Below are 11,684 nucleotides of genomic sequence, written 5' to 3'. Positions count from 1 at the left end.
TATTCATTAGGAAGATTTTGGGTACAAATGGAAGAATTCAAATTATACCTTCAAGCTAGCCTTTTTGGGTGAGGTCTTGCGTTGTTGTAAATATCTTTTTATTTATATAAGAATCCATGTGGATATATATTTAGTTCTACATTAATTATTTACTAAAGAATGTAAATATATAATACTTTTTAGGTAGCCATTTTAGATGAGGTTTTGGTTTGTTATAGATGATATCAAAGCTGATCTAACCTATAACCTATATGGATTATAAGAGATATTGCAATCCGGATGCATTGAGATTGATAATGGACAATTATAGTGTTTATGAATGAATTTGCAAGAATTTGGATCTTTAACTTGGCTAGGATACCATGGCTTTGGGGGGGAGTGGGCTATGAAAGGATCTATGCAAGTGTGTGTTTAGTCGGATATTGGTTATTTGCTGAAAAAATCTTCGGTACTTACATAGGACCAAAGAACATAAATAATATCTTCATACTAGCCCTTTTGGATGATGTCCTTCGCTCTTGCAGAATTTCTGTGAATTACTTAATTTTCGCATGTCGCCAATAGATGGTAATAGATTTCATCTTCCTAGTTATCAATAAGCTGCAAAAACATCAACATCAAGGCTATATTGGCAATATTCTTGCAACTATGCTATCAGACAATACATGAAATTCACTGAAGAAAAAGGGCAGAACTTGCCAAATTCTTGTGGAAGAGGAAGAAAGAAAACAGTGTCACATGTAAAGAAGAAAACCTTCACCTTAGACAGAGAAGAGACAGGCCAAAAAAAAAAAAAAAAGAAAAAAAACTCTGCAATCTAAAAGTGTGAATCACATTTGACCATTTAATATCTATTTTCTAGTAGCTAATCTGTTGATAAAATTGAGATGAAAAGATTTTTTTTTTTTAAATAGCAAAGATCAAAATGGTGTATTTAGAATGTAGATATTTTTATCTTGAAACATTCCCTAATCAAAATAATGATAAAATCAACATGAAAAGATTATTTTTTTAAAGAAAAATAAAGATGAAATGGTGTGTGATAGCTACAATAATTTTGATGTAGACATCTTGAAATCTTCAAACACACTCAGAGCAAAATAACACGAAAGAGTTGCAAAGGATGAGGTCTGCACCCCTCAGCCAAACTCGATGGCATACTCTTTGTAGCCCCAATGGCAGCAGAGAAATTTGCATGCTGAATTTTTCATATGAAAGTTACCAAAAACGATCAGAGAGACTCCCACAAAGCACTAAAAGACAGACATGGTGATATTCTTTCCACCATGTCATTCTCTTTACTGAATATTTTTCTTCACTGACACCAAGTTTTCATATAACTGATGCTTAGAGAAGCCACCGACACTAGAAAAGCAAAAGGACAATGACTTGAGAGGTTGAGCACAACTTTAACCTAGCAGCAACCATAATAATTGTACAGATGATGTTCCAATCAACAGCAAAAGCTAAAAAAAGGGGGACTTGATAGATAGCTAACCTCATGTCCAGTCCAAAGGCAACAAAGGCAAAGAGTGGAACTGGAACTCTGTAACATGGTCTTTGTTATGTACTTAAGTGTTGGGTGGATGTCTGGCCAGGACACCACCTCCCAAGATCCTTTCAGTACCACGCGATGCAGCAGGAAGAAAGAAGAAACAAAACAAAAGGAAAAACAATCAAAATACGTGGATCAGCCACAAAAGGGCTCGCCTCCACGGGGCATGCAAATTTCACTATAAAAAGAAAATTTTACAAGAGGAGACCTCACCCTCAACCCTTGTACACCCAATTCTCTCTCACATGAAGTTCCCCTCACAAAAGCTCTCTCTCTCTTGGAGACCCCCCTGAACCCCTGAAGAGCCTGGCGACCGCTGTCCAGGAGCCTCCTGCTCCTTCTCTCACAGCGCCTCACGTCTCTCTCTCTCTCCTCTCGGTTCGTACGGCGGCGAGAAACCGAAAAACCACGCACCCTCTTCTGTTCGTTCTCAGGCTTTTTAAAGCCTTAAACATAGGTTAGAGAGTGATTAGGAATCCTAAATCAAGCCAAATCATGTCCCAGACCGTCCGATCAAGACCGGGAGCCACCTGGGCCGTCCGATCGCGCTCCGGTCCACGGAATAGTGCCGTGGACCGCGAGAAACGCGTGGGAAAGGCCCACGCGGTCCACAGGCCGCACCGTGGACCACCAGGTCCACGGTGGACCGGGGATGGGCCAGCAGGCCGCTGGGTCGCGCGTCCCGCGCGGGCCTGGGCCTGGGTCGCGCGTCCCGCGTGGGCCTGGGCCTGGGACGCGCGTCCCGCGCAGGCCTGGGTCGCGCGTCCCGCGCGGGCCTGGGTCCCGCGTCCCACGCGGGCCTGGGACGCGCGTCCCGCGCGCCGCCGCCTGCGGCCGCGCCGCTGCCGCCCGCCGCCGGTCGCCGGCGGTCCTCCGCCGTCTCGATTCTCGTGCCAACTTCGAAAGCTCGTATCTCCTCCATCCGAGCTCCGTTTCAGGTGATCTTGGTCTCGTTGGACTCCATTTTTCACCGCGAACCTCGCTGTGGGCTCAATATGGGCTGAATCTCGAGGCGTCAAATCCTAACAATCTCCACCTCGACTCGATATTCGGCCTCCTTCAAACTCCGAGAGCTTCTGGATCTCCTCGCCCCCATGCCCTGGGGCAATCGCCTGCTGATCATGGATGGGCAAACATGGGAGTCGAGCCAGGCTGCTCGATCCCATCTCCGTCGTATGCTGTGCTCCTCCTGACCTGAGACCTGCTCGGGGCATCATCCTGCGGCAATAGGAATCTTACCTTGCGACGTCGCCTCTCGTCCTCCCGAGTCTCCTGTCTCGTGCCCGATCCGCCTCCTGGAGCTCCACCTCGCTCTGAGCTCCACCTGGCTCCCGATGCTCCACCTCGCACTGGGCTCCCTGCCAGGTAATAATGTCCTCTGCTCCCCTTCTTCCCCTCCAGCACAATCCTATCGCCGCGTAGCACCCTCAGAATTCCTCCACCAGCTACCGTCCTGTAGCCTCTCGAATCCAGTCTGCTAAGTGAGATAAGATTCCGCCTGAAATTGGGTATGTATCGGACCTCTCCCAATCTCCTCACTACACCGTCATGTGTCCTCCAGCTGACCGTCCCAATGCCTCTGATCGCACAGCTCGATCCATCCGGCAGATATACAGTGCTCTCACTGTTCTCCAGGGAGTCAAACTGCTCCTCTCTGCAACACACATGATAGGGGCATGCAGAATCTAATATCCACTGCTGGGAAGAAGTAGATACCTCGTCAGATATCTCCAGGACATCTCCATCTGAATCACTGTCGGCCGTCGCTACAGCAGCCACCGTCCGATTTTTCAGTTGAGGGCAATCTCTGGCTAGATGCCCCAACTCTTCACACCGGTAACATCTGATTTTGCTCAAGTCCCTCCTGGACTTAGACCGCCCTCGATGCGATCTCCTGTCGCTCCGTCTACCGCCTCCTGCACCTCCAGAAGCCACCAAAGCTGAGCTATCGACACCTGAGCTCGAAGCTGGGTTCTCCCTCCTGAGAACCTCGTTCTGGAGTATCGCCGCGGTGACCTCGTCCATCTTGATAGTGCTCTTCCCCACTAGAAGAGCAGTCACCAAGGACTCGTACGAAGAAGGAAGCGACGCCAGCAAAACCAGCGCCCTGGTCTTCTCCTCAACGTTCTCGCCAACACTGAGAAGGTCGGTGAGGATCTTCTGGAAGTGGCTCAGATGCTCCTGCACGCTCTGTCCCTCAGTCATCCGCAGTTGGTAAAACTGCCTCCAGAGGAAAAGTGTGTTGGTGAGAGACTTCGCCATGTACAACTCCTCGAGCTTCGACCACAGCACCGTTGGGGAAGTCTCGCTCAGCACATGAATCACCACCTCATCCGCCAGGTACATGCGGATGGTACTCACCGCCTGCATCTGTAGCCGTTTCCAATCCCGCACCTCCATGGTGGTCGGCTTCTCATCGCACAAGAGAGCATCGATCAACCCCTGTTGGATGAGCACGTCCTTCACCCTTGCCTGCCACAAGGAGAAATTGCTCTTACCATCAAACTTGTTGATCTCCATCTTGATTGTTCCTGTTTTCTCCATCTTCAGTCTTGCTCACCACCACTGCAATCTGCGTCCTTGTACCGCCTTGCTCTGATACCACTTGTTGGGTGGATGTCTGGCCAGGACACCACCTCCCAAGATCCTTTCAGTACCACGCGATGCAGCAGGAAGAAAGAAGAAACAAAACAAAAGGAAAAACAATCAAAATACGTGGATCAGCCACAAAAGGGCTCGCCTCCACGGGGCATGTCCGCGCGGGCCTGGGCTTGGGACGCGCGTCCCGCGCGGGCCTGGGCCTGGGTCGCGCGTCCCGCACGGGCCTGGGTCCCGCGTCCCACGCGGGCCTGGGACGCGCGTCCCGCGCGCCGCTGCCGCCCGCCGCCGGTCGCCGGCGATCCTCCGCCGCCTCGATTCTCGTGCCGACTTCAAAAGCTCGTATCTCCTCCATCCGAGCTCCGATTCAGGTGATCTTGGTCTCGTTGGACTCCATTTTTCACCGCGAACCTCGCTGTGGGTTCAATATGAGCTGAATCTCGAGGCGTCAAATCCTAACATTAAGTTGTATCTAGCTTCATCTCTCCTTCACTATAACTGCAAGAAATAGTTGATGGTTGATCCCAGCTAGCACCAACCTAATTGCAGTTGAAAAAGTGGTGTTAATGAAGGATAAAAAGAATACGGTTGCCTATGGATCTGTTGTCCTCTTCCATTGTTTTCCATATGCTTTTGCTGCCACCTAAATGAAAACATGTACTTTGTTCCTAAAAGACTTCGACCACCTTCTCACAAGCAGCATAATTGAAGGGTGGATTGGTCATTGGCATATGCCTATGTGCATTCCAGGGAAAAGTTCGAGACGCTGAAAAAAAATAAAGAGAACAAGTAGAAACCAACATGCTTCCTGCCATCACTTTGATTAAAAGAAAAGCTGCCATGGCAATGTATAACTTTTATTTAACAGATCAAAAGCTGCAAACATGGTGGAAAAATAATATCTAAATCACATTTTAATTCTCTAATAACATTCTCAGATCCCACATAGAAACAGTCCAAGGATTTCCGAAGGGAAGAAATGAAAAAGGAGAATCCAAGGGAATTGACCTGGGCTTAGCAAGTGTGAACCAAGAACATGAAAAGAAATGGATGTGACCGGCCACAAGCCAGTTCCTCAAATTCCTCACCTTGGTGATTATGATCAACTGTCAAGTTTTTTTGTCAGAATCACAGAACCCAGTGGTTGAGTTATCCATTGGGAGAGCACATGGTGTGGGAAAAAAGGCAAAGCTATTGCAAAAGCTTCAATAGGTATTATAACCAATTGGCAAACGCCATTTTCTTCGAAGAAAAAAAATTATTGTAAAGAACAATAGCTACTATTATTACAAAGTGGGATGAAAGAGAACAAGGCAAACAAAAAAGCATTGCCTTTTAGAGTTATGAGCGTTCAGAGTCCATCTTCAACGTCATAATAACTGTCTATGGAGGAAAACAAAGCCCAGCAGACACTACAACATACCGATCTTAAGGAGATGAAAAGATACATCACCTTAAGTATGAAATTACATCACCTAAAGTTTTGGAGATGAAATAAAAAATCGAAACCTATGCTGGTGTCGCTAAAAGCTTTGGAGACACGGCTTTAGAGACATTGAATATATTGTCACATATAGTTTAAGTGACTAGTAGTATGTCATCTTATCTAAGAATATTCATCACCTTATAGACATATTAGACTACATATTTCATCATTTAAAAGCGGGCGTAGCATAACATAACCATATGTCATCATAGACATGCTTAGTTGACAAGCATATTTGTCACCATATCCCTCTCTAAAGTGACGAAAGACTATATCGCTTTTGACAATCTTAAGGTGACGAAGATTTTCATCACAAAAAATACACCTAAGGTGATGAAAAAGACTATGTCGCTTTTGACAATCTTGAGGTGACTAAGATTTTCATCACAAAAAATACACCTAAGGTGACGAATATTGTCACCATAAAGAAGCTTATGTGAAAATTACTTTTTTGGATCACTACAGCATATTTTTGGTGATGATTATTATCACCACAGGCATTTTTAGGCGACAGTATTATACTTTTTGTTACCTAAAGCTATATCTATATTGATGAAACTCTATCTTCGTCACTAAACACCGAACCACCTCACCAAAGCTAGTTTTATACATCCAAATCTATATCAACAATTTCATATTTCTCCATCAAACTTTCTCATACAATCACATAATTAACAAGCTATGAGCACAATTTATATACTTCATAAACTCCATCATCATTAAATTCAATACCAAAAGCACACAAGTTCATCATCCATCTGTAATATTTTCATAATCCAAAATAACCATCTTAAACAACTATACGCATATAAGTGCTCAAATGTATTTTCACCACAAAATAAAATAGCATCTCCAACACCCAAAAGTGTTATTACAATAAGTAGTGTCTTCCCTCAAACCCATCTAGTTGGCCTGCAACAACAAACAAAAAAAAAAACCATTGAGGTCCATCCAATTAACGTTTAACAAGCAATCAAAAACATGGTTTAAATTAAAATGGCCTTTCTCTAACACTAATACATCTTTTAAGTTTAACAAGCAATAAAATAAATGTAGGTCTCCATAAAATAAATATGGATGGAGCATGAAAACAAGATCAAACAGGGTGTGCTGTTGGGATTGTAATTAGGAACCATAAACGCATATCTAGGCCCCAAGAATGAAAAAATTTGAGCAAGCTCTTTCATCCGAGGTTGCAGAAGCAATGAAATTATAAATATCTGATTCTCTGGGTTGGCTGAAGATGAGCCTGGTTCTGATGGACGTGTAGACATTTGTGACAGTAGGAGTTGCTCAAACATTGCAAACTTTGATCTGAGTGCAGCCAGCTCCTCCTTCATCTTCATGTTATCCTCCATTTTGTTGTTGTCCTCCTTCAAAGCAATATTATCCTGGATCATGTTGTCCCATTCCTCCTTCGGGATCCGCTTCATCCGAGATGGACCCATAATATGGGAGCTGTAACCACTTCTTCTATCCTGAAAATAATGGCCGTTGATGTTCATTGCCTCAGTATATATCTCATCCCTATGAGGTGCTATCTCACCATCTGGAACAGGACGATTCTCGATCTCCTTTATCTTTTCTTACATCACCAAAATTATAAATGATAATCATATGTTAGATGTCTCCTAATTAACATTACAAAATCAGTAAAAAATTTTCAATAATGTAGGAGTACATAAAGAAAGGATAGATAAAGAAGTATAAACAATGCTTACATATAGAAATAGAGAGCAGCAAAATTAATAAAAAGAATATATAAACAATACTTACATATATGCGCAGAGATTCATCATCATGAAAATCAAACTCCTCGTCCCTGCACCATGCACAGCACTCCATACTTCACTAGCTGGAGCCAACTCTCCTGTTTCCACATCCATCTCCAATACGAGCATAATCAACAAATAGAGTTGCTTGTCCAAAAAAAATCGAGAAAATAAAAAATAAAGCACCAACAGGTCCTCACCATATCGTATTCATGTTGGAGGAACGGGATTGGACTTGTTGTATGCTTGATTTTCACCTGAGCACGGCTAGCTGCACAACTATCGCTCCTTGCCTACAGTCCAATAGTTTTTAAATTAATACTTCTAATTACTAAAAATCATATATATAGTTGAATGTAAAAATAGATCCACTTAAATTTTTTATTCTTTGGTGATTCAATCTATGAAAGGAATGTGATTAAAACCGTCCACTCAGGTTTTCTAATTGTATTCTTTGAGAAGCTCTTGCTTCATACACTCCGGCATGTTATCTGGGAGATGATCCATGCACTCTGCATCTGTGTTGTATTGGAGATATACCTTCCAATACAATTTGCTTTTCGATTTTCGATATGTCTCACTCATATGAAAAACACAAATGCTATAAAATTTGCCCTGCTTCTGCTCTGGACTACCACGCTTTAGTTTTCCATTCGGTTCCTCTAGCTTCTGAAACTTATGTGGACTAACCGGACTCACTACAAAGTATCTCTACCACATTAAAATACATAACACAATCATTGCTTATAAACACATCTGTATATCAAGTGGTATGCCTACCTAGTAAAGCACACATTCATATAAAGAGTAAAATATGAGAAAAATTTGCTTACATTTATGTCTGCCCAAATTACAATCTTCTTGTTGTCATATATTTTGTCCCACTCAAAAATAGAAGCTTGAACATGTTGTCTCATAGCAAAGCCTAAATAGTTTCTCAGTAGAGTTTGATTTTCACCTACAGGCCTCCAATAGTTAGTACCTGGAGGGAAACACACAACCAGCTTCTTCTTCCCTGATTTTGTCAACTTCTTGATGATGTTTGTCTTATATCAACCTCGAACCTTCTTCTCTTCAACCTGATGAATGTATAGTTTATTTTAGAAAGAAGCTTTTGATCACATATGAAAGGATAACATATCCAAAAATCAGTTTACTAACTTAGAAAGTTACAACATATATATCCAAAATGGACAAAACAAAACCTGCTCATTTGGTTGGGCATCAGTGGGTGGTAACTCAGTTTCGGATATATTGGTCAATCCAGCACCAGATGACTCGTCACGTAAAGCTTGTGGTTGAACACGTGGCCTACCTCTAGACTCCTAGCCATGACTGTTATAAGGAACACAAAGAAAATTAAACTATAGTTAATTGGAGATTCAAACATAATTTTATATTAAATTCTAAGCCAAGATATATATGATGAACTGTACATGAAATACAATAGGTAAAACAACAATAATAATTCATCAAATAGAGCATAATGAAGACCATTCAATTTAAACTATAAAATAAATTATGTGGCAAAGACAATAGGATAATCAATTCTTGCACAGCTGAAGAAAGGATAGATAAAGAAATACAAAAAAATATTAAATATTTATTAATCATCTGTCATATCCATGTCAATGTCTGCCTCAGAAGCATCGGTCTCATTAACATTTTCCATTACTACTTCCTCATCATCAGTGTTTTCATTGTCAACCCAATCTCGGTGACTAATACGATCTGCAATCGGTCTAGCCACCGATGAAGAAGCTCATTGGCACCAATATCATCTCTATTCAATGGTCTAATGGTTTCATCTTCGTTCAGCAGTTATTGTACATGTCTAAAATCTTCTCTGTCCTCCTCTTAGTATGCATCATCATCTAAAATATTTGCATTAGTTGTTGAGGGCACGTTGTAAACATCTCGGGGAGTTGTTAATTTTCATCACCGCTAGCCAATTACTATCTTTTGAATCATGTATGTAGAAAACTTGTTCTGTTTGATATGCCAAAATGAATGGTGCATCTGTTCGAAGGTACCTTGTTGCATTAACACTGGTGATGCCATGCTTGTCAACCTTGTAGCCCACATCACGCCGATCAACATCATACCAATGGCATTAGAAAAGATAAACCACATTTGAGCCAGAAAATGTCAACTCTCAGATCTCCTCTATCGCACCATAATATTCTTCGTTTCTCAACGCATGACAATAAAAAAAAATATTTATGATGCAAACAAAATATCATAAATAATAAATTTTTATCGTAAATAATTATTTATGATAAAATTTTTATCGTTAATAATTTATCATTAAAAATAAAATCACAAATAATATTTTATAATGTAAAAATAATTTTATCACTAATAATTACTTTTTTACGATGAAATTTTTTCATCACAAATTTTTTTTATTTTTTAAATTATTACGATGGAATAATTACGTTGCAAATAGATAAATTTACAATAAAAATATTTCATCATAAATAATTTTTAAAATTAAATTTAAAAAAATAAATTATTTATGATGGAAGATTTTCATCATAAATAAGTTTATTTACGATGGATATTCTATCACAAATAATTCCATCATTAATTAAAATATAATATTTTTTAAAAAAATAATTTATAAATATATATTTTTAATATTTTATATTTTTAATCTAAAAAATTAAAATAAAAAATTTGCACAATAAATCCATAAATAAATTTGATTATTTTATTATATTAAAATATAATTACAAAAAAATAAATTTAATATCCTCAGTATCCCACTGTCGATCCTCAGCAGCTTGTCTCTATATCTCCGCCAGTCGGACATCGCAAGCAGTATGGACGTCAGCCCTAAACAAGCATGAGGATGAAGAAGCTTTGATCCCATACCCTAGCCTCCTAACATGACAAGATCTCATACCAAGCATCTGATCACAGATCTCATTATCTATGGGTGCGATCGAGCCCTCAGGAGTAAACTAGGATTGCATCTCTATCATACGATCCTAAAAATTAAAGTTATAGTTATTCTGAGTTTGTATTGAAAATCAAAATACCAATAAAAAAATAGTTGAAAAAACTTACATAAAGCTCCTGGCTCCCCGCTGTCCACTCCTCTAACCATCGTTGGTGAGTTCACTGATAGATTTCGATCCTACCAGAAAGCTTGCTACTCTCTATATCTCTTTGCAATTTGAGAATAATTACTAAAAAATTTTTAAATAGTTAAAGAGTTAAAATATCCTAAATAGAAATTACTTACCATCTACTCTATATGGCAAGCGAATGGCCTCGAACCCCTACAGTGCAAGACGGTCAGTCTCGCCTGATTCACGATATTTCGAGAACATCGACTTTGTACAGTTAATAGTCAAATTATTAAGTAACTAACTGAATTTAAGAATAAATGATTCAATTATTAAACTCTAAAAAAAAATAGGATGCTTAACTTGATATACCGGATCCTCATACCTACGGCATATGCAGCCCAATCCTCGATACTGATGTTGTCATATGGCCACTGCCGTGCTGTCTCCATCCTTTGGTCCTCCATTACAGCATGCTAGTGGCGATGAATGCGATGTCAGTAATCCTTAAAATGCGAGCATAGATGGTCATCTACAGCTCACCGCACGTAATCGTGCTCAAAATCAATAATATCAAATACAGCCTGTCAATAACAAATAGTATAAGAATACAGTGCTAATTAAATATTTCACTAAATATTATTTTATCTGTAAGTGGCTATAGAAGACCTCCCTCTGAGCCAGTATAATATGACGCCAATCGGAAAGCATCATAGGGGCATAGCCACGGCATATGATGCCCAGCTCAGTCTGCTATGGTTTGCACCATCCCCTAATAGGTGTAGTGAAGCCGGACAGAATCTTGATATGGAGATGCTGTCTCTCGTGCTCACATCTCCAATGCTCTAGGATGAGATTCTTCGACAGACCTCTTCCTCACCTCACCACCTGTACTGAATAACTCGAAACAGCAATGAATAAATCATTAGTATGATAGCTATCTATAAATCTAAAAGATATAATTAAAATTAAATTTTATTATATAAAAAATATTAAAATATCACTCGCACCCGTCTCTACAGCACCCTCTGGCAACTTTGATAGTACGACAGTGGAAATGAGAGAAGGCTCATCTTCAAGGGGAGGCTGGAAACTCGAACGTGATCGTCTCCCCCCTGGCACCATACCTGCAATGCTTGAACCATACATATAACTAACTTGAGATATAAATAAATATAATAATGAACAATAATAGCAAA

The sequence above is a fragment of the Elaeis guineensis genome, chromosome 1 (genome assembly GCF_000442705.2).
Source record: "Elaeis guineensis isolate ETL-2024a chromosome 1, EG11, whole genome shotgun sequence".
NCBI classification, from domain to species: domain Eukaryota; kingdom Viridiplantae; phylum Streptophyta; class Magnoliopsida; order Arecales; family Arecaceae; genus Elaeis; species Elaeis guineensis.
The sequence above is the reverse complement of the archived record's forward strand: the minus strand, read 5'-3'. Positions refer to the sequence as shown.